A 9,135-nucleotide genomic window follows, 5' to 3' on the forward strand; every position below is an offset into this window, starting at 1 on the left:
TTTTTTATCCCCTCACTCTTTGTCTTTACAGTTGATTTATACTACAAATAAAGGCACCATAAACCATAATTACACTGACATTGGATAACAAAGGGAATCCATAAGAAGAAAACACACATGTGCACTAAAAAGTAAGAGTTTAAATGGGCAATTGTGTAAGAATCCATTCAGAAATTAATTAAAATAATCAACACACTGAGAATTAATGTTTTTTTTAAACGCCTATTCATTGTATTGCAGAGAAGTTAGCATGCTAATCGGTTAGCCCCAGCTCATCGCGGTCTAAATTTCCTGTGCTAGCGGTGTGAGGGCCGACACACATCAGTTCCCATAGCTCCCAGTCCAGAACCGCTAGCTGCACGGCTAGCTAGCTAGCTGCTCCGGTAGGGGCAGGTAGTGGTTACTCTGGCGATGTGCTGCCCCCTATTTGCTAGTGCCGATTCGCACCAAAAAGCGTTCTGTTAAAAAATTGAAGTAGATGGGGATTTGTTTTTAAAACGTAAAAGCAAAAAACAAATGTATTATAAGAAACAGAAAATGGCTCCGTACACCCCCTGGATCGCAAATGTATTTGAAAATGTGTGATTTACTCCCTCGATTGGCCGGTCAAACTTGTGCCTCAGATGGAGTGTATGCTAATGCTTTTAGCTTAGCAGCTACAGTGAAGAGCATATCGCCAGAGTAACAGCTAACAGATAACTGTAGCTTCCAATAGCTAGTTGGCTCAGTTAGCTGTGCTGGTAGCTTAGAACACCGGGGAAGTGTTGGTGTTTACATCACTAGCACAGGAGCTTTGGGCCGGAGCTAGCAGGTTAGCATGCCAACTCCACTAGATATCTCTGCAACACAATACAACATAACATCAAACTGTTATTTCTGATGATCACTTTTACATGTTTTCAACCAAAATTCCTACATATTGCACCTTTAAAAAGGTTGTGAATAACACCTTTTAAAATCAATTTGGCATCTTGGGGTTTCTGGAGACATGGTTCCCATCAACTTCACTTGTTAAGGAGAAGGCTGCAATGCTGTTTTTGCTGTGAAGCGCCAGAAATATTTTGCAGATGTTTGCAAAACTTCACCTCAGTTTCAATCAGCATGGAGGTGAGCAGATAATGACTGAATTTTCATTTTTGGGTGAACATCTCCTTTAACATCAGTTCTGTATGGAAACATGGATATTTTTTTGATTTTTAAAAAAATGTTTAATGTTTAAATGAAAATGTTGGATTTCCTTCGATATCATAGTAGACTTTCTTTCAAGTGTTAAATAATTTCAGATTTCAATCCACCAGTGTGACAGAGTTGCCAAAATAGTAGATCTCCAGTGAAAGGCAACACATAACAGCCAAGTACTAAATCTAGCTATATATATTCTGTGTACTAAATTCCAACTGGCTCGTCTAGTTCTTAATAAACGTGCAGGATTTGAATATGTGTGAAGAGATAAAATATGATGGCAAACAACATAGAGATTTCCAAAAACAGCTCAGAGGATCACAGGACCAAAACAAACTCCATCTTTGCTTCTGAACAGTGTTCACCACTCATCTGTCCACACACAAACACACACACTCGTGTGCTGTATGTTCAGCCTTGATGAATTTGTCTAAAATGAGACCCAGACAGGCTGTTTGCAGTGGAGGCTGACAGCCACCACTGCAGATTACCGATCATTTCCCGTCCATTGTTCATTTCCTCCCCTCCTCTTGCTGACTCTCGTTCTCTCTCTGTGTGTTTACTGCTAACGAACGGTTGCTCTTGTGCTATAAACAGCATCCCAACACCCCCTCCCCTCCGTTTTCACCACTACCCTTTTTACACACTTGCAGGCATCTATTTATCTTTCTCTATCTGTCTCTCACCTCTTTCTCTTTCAGTCGCTACCACATCAGGCCTCTTCTGTGCTGCACACAGGGAGCCAGAAGAGTGAGGTGTGCCGTGAAACGTGACTGAGAATATGTCAGCGTTCAGAGAGAGGGAGAGAGGAAAGGAGGGCTGGAAGTGCTGTGCAGACACAGACACACAAACAATACAGACATGCATGTGGAACCTGCCGATGTGACAGAGGAAATGTGAAAAAAAAGAAAAGCAGAAGTGAAACGGAAATAGTCACATGTGTCTCTACATGTGCTCGGTTGTACCTGTGAGGGACAGACAACATGCAGCAAGGGACAAAAAAGTGCCAGATTGAAAAGATTGATGCCTGTCTCTAAGCACTTCCCTCTCTGTGGCTCTGTGCAGCTTCCCCTCAGGCAGCCGTAATCCCCTGACAAGGCGACTGAGCGTGGAGGCATCTTTCTCCTCCTCGCCACACACACTAACAGCCTCCCCCCCAACACACACACACACACACAGGAAGGGAGAGGGCCGTGGAGTGGAGAAAGTTGGCTGACAAGGTGTTGATAATGAGCTGACAATGTCTGGCTTCAGTCCACCCGTGTCACTCCAGTGTGGCAGGATTTCTGGTTGCGGGGCAGGAACGGGCATGGAGGGAATGCAGATACCACCGGAACACGGTCAAACGCTAAAATGATTCTCAGTGTTTGTTTGAAACTCTTCTCCGAACCAGATGGGAGGGATGTTGCTGCCTGGGGACAGCTCACATGCACTCAGCCGTAGAGATGTTTGCCAAAGCACACAAAGATGTTGAATGTTGGACGATAAAATCCAATTATTCTCTGCGGCCAACCCCGCCCATACCATAGCTAAAAAGTACGGGGGAATCAAGCTGAGAAGTGTCTACAAGTGCCATTAAGCCAACATCTGATGGGCCTGCTGTAGGAGTGTGTTCGCGATGAGCTGTTTGTTCTGTAACAGAGAGCTGTCCCACAGAGTGTGAGGTCATACGCAGGGAATCTATCCGCTCATACTGTGGTCTTTTGTTTTGTCCAGATTCAACGAGTCATACGCCCACAGCTACAGTGCGGACCTCAGGAATGTGAGCCTGTAATTGACGTGAAACAAAAACGGACGCGCGCACGCACACACACACACACACACACAGACACAAATACACAAAGGGGCCAACAGTTTGTTTAAGTATTTGCAATTGAATCTGTGGTCAAAATCCTCCATTCATTCGATCCCCGGTGGAATGCTGGTTTGAATGGGAGTGTTTGAAAATGGATTTACGCAAAAATGTACTAGATGGAAATTATTGTGTATGGAATTGACGCAATGTTGGAGTTTTTAGCCATGGTCCGATCAGAAAGATCTCAATTCACCGCCATGACAATTTGAGGAGACATTCAGGGTCACCAGAAGATGAATCCCACTGACTTAAGTGATCCCCTATACCCTATTTTTGCGTTCTAGTACAACTGGATAGAGTGCCCGAGACACTGGAAGTCAGTCACAGTAGGGTTAATGTTGTGCGAGAATCATGTTTTATTGAATTTGAATGGACATCAACATGCGCTGGGTTAAAGCAGCCACAGCAATTGCGGTCGACAGCAGCCAGGAGATAAAGAGGGAAAGAAATTCCCCAGAATTCCTCAGAAAACCTCTCAGTTTTGTGAGTAGTTGAGTTAGGAGAAACTGAAACCTAATTCCAGTTTGCAGTGTACTTTATACACTTAACGTATAAACCAGAGAAATGTAAAATAACACTGGGCATCATAAGAAAGCATCATATGGACAATCTATTGATAGTTTTATAATGCCTTGTTTTAGGCTGCAGCCCCCCTCAGGACCCTTTACTTCCCGTGTCTGATAGTGCTGAAGGGGAAGTTTGAAGACCACCTGACTTTTCATCCAGCACCATCTCCTTGTCAATTCACCCAATGCTGATGTAACTCCGCTCAGTCGCAGCTATTCTTTATGTTTAGTGCAAAAATAGCAAAAGTGTTGTCATGCTGACGTGAGCGTTTAGATCAGAGTCCATCGTCAGAGAGTAGCTGGTGTGTCTGCAGACTCATGTTTCTTGGTTTTTCTAAATCTATCTATCTGCAGTCCCTGGGCCGGTTGATGTGAAAATTAAGCGAGAAAAAAAAACTATAAATAAAAAAGAGCAGACAAACAACATCAAAGCACATTTAGTACAATCAAGGCAGTATTTACCAAAGCCAGCAACTGCCACAGGGCCCCACATGCCCCTCCACCTGGGGGCAATGGAACAACCTGTAAAGACAACACTGACAGATGTGCACTGTGGGGCAGATATGTCCTATTTACTTACCATCCAGCAGAAAAAGGGGCAACTTAAGGATCTATGTTGTTGTGTTTTGTGTATTCACATCTGCTAAATTAAATATCTGTCTCTTTAGCTGGTAAATGCCCCACAATGCCAGCTTTGGCTGAGGCTTTTAGAGCGTCTGTGTTAACAGAAGGAAGATGAGGAGAGTGAGACTGCACCAAAATAGTGAAATTGTTAATTTAGAAAAATACATCAGTGAATCAACACAACAATGATCCAATATCTCATTAGAAAGCTTCTTGTAAAGGAGTCCTGAGACAATATGTACATAGCTTTAAAGGCTCACCCAGCCCACATGAAGGCCGGTTAAATAAAAGACCCACAAGTGGCCCTAACCACTCTGAAACACTTAGCTCACACTCTGTAAGGACACTCCCACACAGAGTGCAAAAGCCTGCAACTCCCCTCCAGTTAGTTAGAACTGAAGAAGCCTCTTGGATGAGAGGTGAAACATCTTCAAGAAACTGATGGTCCAGTTGTCTACGTTACAGCACTTAGAATAGCTTTAAAGGATAGCTCCACCTACTTTGTGTGTGTAGAGGTCTTAGGGAGTATTCCTGCATATGTGAGAATCATGCAATTTAGCAACTGAATGACATCACTGAAGGCAATGTCTGATTATATGCAGCTACTTCTGGAGCCAAAAAAGGCTTCACACTGCTCTTTTTTTTTTTCTTTGTTTTTTTTTTTTTTTTACATATGCAGTGGTACTGCAAAGACCTTTCAACATACTGTGTGAAACTGGTGGAGTTACCCTTTGAGAAATCATTGCTGTGATATTGTGCTTGCATGACGGATAGTCCTAAGTGAAATTGTGAGCAAATCTAGGACTACTTGTTGTTTACTTGCGCCCCAGGTGACATTTACTGTTGTCATGTGTGGTCTGCAGTGTGCTTTTAATAGGAAGTTGGAGGTGACGGATCACATGCACAGAGAGCAGGATGAACAGATGGTCAAAATGGCTCCAGAAGCTTGTTTTTGTGTGAGTGCCCCATGGTGGTTTAATCAAGCCCAGAGTAGAATACAGCCTAGGAGACCTTAATTGTAGACACAGACAGATAAATAGATGGCATGCAGACTTTAATTGGACTTTGCAGACATTAGTGGACAGAGAGAGATGAAAATATGATCAGATATCATGTTGGCACTGTTCTTTCTCCAATTAACAAAAATTAAAGGCTCAAGCCAAAGCACCGTATGTTGTTAAATCTCTCAGATTAGTTCTAATGATTATAATCGTTAACTGCTTGTCCAGTGGCAGCGGTCAAATAGCCCAAGCCCCACTACGATCATTTGGCTGACATAATTTGCTTGCGGATACACCAGAGGGATAAACAGGCTGTATAATTACTCTGCAGTCAGTGACAGTGCATCATTGTCACTGTCAGCTGGCCATGTAATGGAACCTCAGAGCCACAAAAGACAGTGATTCACCCCACAATCCACTTTACAACACAGGGCTGCCAGCCTTTAACACCAAGCATCACAGTGGCGCTGTGTGGTTGCCTAGCAACTACAGGAAATTGGAGGTGCCTTTGAATTAGGGAATTTTAAGAGGTGATTTATATGAAGACCTTGATGATAAATGTGTCCATAAATCTGGAATTTTCTACCGGCCATTTCTCTGCTTCCGTCACTGGGATTGGTTCTAATTCTGGTCACAGACGCTGCAGTGTCAGAGCTGCAGACCTTGGTCCTGCTGACGTACGAGACATTGGCTCTTTGCTAGATGCGGCAGGGTACATTTTAATGTTATAGCGCAAAAAGCAGAGGAAGGGAACGTGGCCTGTCTCCATGACACCATAAACAGGAAATGGGAAGGGGCAAGTGCTGCCAGAGGAGTCTAAATCTAAAATGGACGGTGCCAGAGAGGTCAGAAATTTCCCATAATATGAGTCCGTGTATGCAAACACACAAACCAACACTAACACCCAAGGTTCTGTGGTTTTTAAAGTTTGTTAAATTTTTCACTATCCAAGCCCGGCTTTAGTCATTATTTTGAGACGGCTTGTCAATATTTTGAGTTACTATGTAATTATTTTTAAGACCGTTTCTTATTATTTTAAGATACTAAGATGTTATTTTGAGATTCTATGTCATGATTTTAAGATACTTTTCATTATTTTGAGACAGTTGGGTCATTATTACAAAAAATTCTGTATTTTAACGAGGTAAAGGATATCTTTTATCATTCCATTTGCAGAAATGGGCTTTTCTTTGTTTCAGTTGACTTCAGTTTCAGTTTATTTCCAGAGTGGGTTGACCTGGGTCAGTTCAGTTTTTAATGTTTGTTTTAGTTTCAGCATCAGATGTGAGGGGCAAGAATTAAAAACTTCCAAGGTATAATAATATAAACACAACACTTTGTGAAGGCAACTGACTCACAGTCATGTAGGCATCCTGGTCTCAATAAAGATTTGCACTAGTGCCTTCTCATCCTTGTTGTATTGAGAACAGTGCTACTTAATTTTGTAAGTAAACAATATTGTTTCAGTTTAACTGCGGCTTACATAATCAGATTGATTTATAAACACACATACACCCAAAAATCACAAAATTCATACCAATGCCATTCTTAAATGCCAATTCTATCCCGACACTTCCTGCTCTCTTCTTCGTCCTCCTGGAAGAAGAACGCTCAGTCGAAGAGAGCAGGAGTGAAGCGGCGGCCCTTTTGGTGTCCTCCTCCACGCAGGTCCCATCCCCTTCCGGTCACCATGCCAACCTGTTTGAGGAGGAGGCTTAGCTGCGGGCCCGAAGAGACTTGATGAGGTCCTGGGATAATTAGCAGCTCATTATGGAGCCCAGTGAATAGGCCGACGAGCTCCCGGAGCCACGAGGGAGCGCACGATGGAAAACACACAGGATCTGAGCGTACATCAAAGGGAAGTGCTCACTTTTTAGATCACATAATACAGAGGAAAGAGACTGGGTATGAAAATATTGCTCTCCATTCACACCTACAAATATAGCTCATAATCCCTTTTTTTTAAAGCCTGTGTGTGTGTGTGTGTGTGTGTATGTGTGTGCATGGGTGGGTGGCTGTGTGCATGTGTGTGTTAGGCAGGATCTCTGCGTCACACCAATCTGAGTGTTTTTTTTTTTTTCTCCCCCAGAGGCCTTAGTTGCTCCACAAAATGCATGAAACCCCACTCATACTCCCACGCGCGCACACACACACACACAAACACAAACACATGTGCACACAACCCACAATCCCACTCTTAAACTTAAGCTCTCATAAAGTACGGGAACACTGTGTGAGTGCCAGAGATCCCCAGTTAAGCTATCTGTCTGTCATCCTCGTTCCTGTCCCTGTACCTCAACCCGCCTGTCCTGCCTCTGCTTTGCATGCAGGCAGGCACTAGTCACGCAGATCAGCCATGCACACCGCTTTGCCAGGTGACCCATATTTCTAGTGTGCCTGAGTTTAACTGACCATGAGCTTCATTTTGTGTGAATATGTCTCGCTGTGTCTGCATCTTCGGCTCCCTGACAGCGATATGCAGTAGTCATGTTCAAGCTGCTGCACTGCAGCGTAAATGTGGCATGTCGTGCGTTAGCCGTTTGCTTGAAGGTGATATTCGACATGTAGTTCCTGATGTGTCGTGAGTTTTTAACGTGGCTGTGTGATCTTGTCCTAACTGTCCTGCGAGACTTTATAATAAGAGAGCAAACCACAGTAATGCTTCACTTCAACTCCTGATGTGTTAATGCATTCATTAGTGCAGGGTGCGTCATGACTTCCTGTTGCTCAACATTACAAATGATTAAATCACCATGGCTTCATGTCAGGGCTGATTAAAAAAAGTACAGGTGCGTCATTATGTGTTGAAATGTGTTGGGGCCTGATCACAAATTTCCTATGATATTGCCTAAAATCAAATTTTTTTTTATTTATTATTCTTTATCTGAGCTCTTATGTCTGCAAATCTTTGCCACCTATCTTATCACTCCATCATTCTGCACACAATACATGGCAGCCAGTTTTAACAGGTGCTGATGAAGAGCAGCGCATCCTCATTTCTTAATTAACAGTTCTTGGTGCGAGCTATTTTTCAGTAATTTTTTTTTTAAAGCTGTCTTTAAACATGCAGGATCCCTACTGAGCATTGCAGGCCGTAGTCACATTTGTGCAGGAAGTCATTCATTAGCACCATTTTGCATGTTATCAGTACATTACAATACAATAGGTTCCTGCCTTGGGTAACCGTGCTGTATCGGATTAGTCCACACTTTATAGATCCTTCAGTAACTTCATAATGCAATTGACGAGAGGAACTGAGCAAATATATGGCATATGACTGAAATCCAGCTAATGTGGTCGCGTATCAGTTAATGTATGAAGCACACCTGTGAATAACGTGTCCTCATTAAGTGTGAACACATCACAAAAAGTCATGAGTTATGCATTAGGCATCAGGGGCGGTTCTGGGGGGGGGGGCCAACAGGGGCCAGTGCCCCCGTAACTCTGAGTCTGGACCCCCCTGTGGCCCCCCTGACAGTGAGTCTGCATCAATAATAAAATGACAGATTTCTTGCAATGATTTTGTTTTGAAGAGAAAGGCTGAAATAAAGTGTCTCAGCAGTTTACTACCCAATCAAAATTGCTGAAATTGTAAACACTGTTTTGTCTGAATGAGGGATTTATCTTTTTTTCCCAGGTTGTATGTGCCCCCTAACATAAAAGCTGGCCCCAACCTGGCCCCCCTATTAAAACCGGTCTAGAACCGCCACTGTTAGGCATTACTGAAGTACATGATTTCCTTTCCTTATCATAAAGCATTTCCACATGATGTACCGATTTGCCTGAGGGATCATTACTCCATCTCTCTCTGATCACCCTGAGGAGAGGCACACCAGTGTCAGTCTATAGAAAACGCTCCTGTCGACAGAATGGATCTTAATTTGATGATAATGGAAAAACATCATAG

Source organism: Sparus aurata, chromosome 8, assembly GCF_900880675.1.
Source record: "Sparus aurata chromosome 8, fSpaAur1.1, whole genome shotgun sequence".
NCBI classification, from domain to species: Eukaryota; Metazoa; Chordata; class Actinopteri; order Spariformes; family Sparidae; genus Sparus; species Sparus aurata.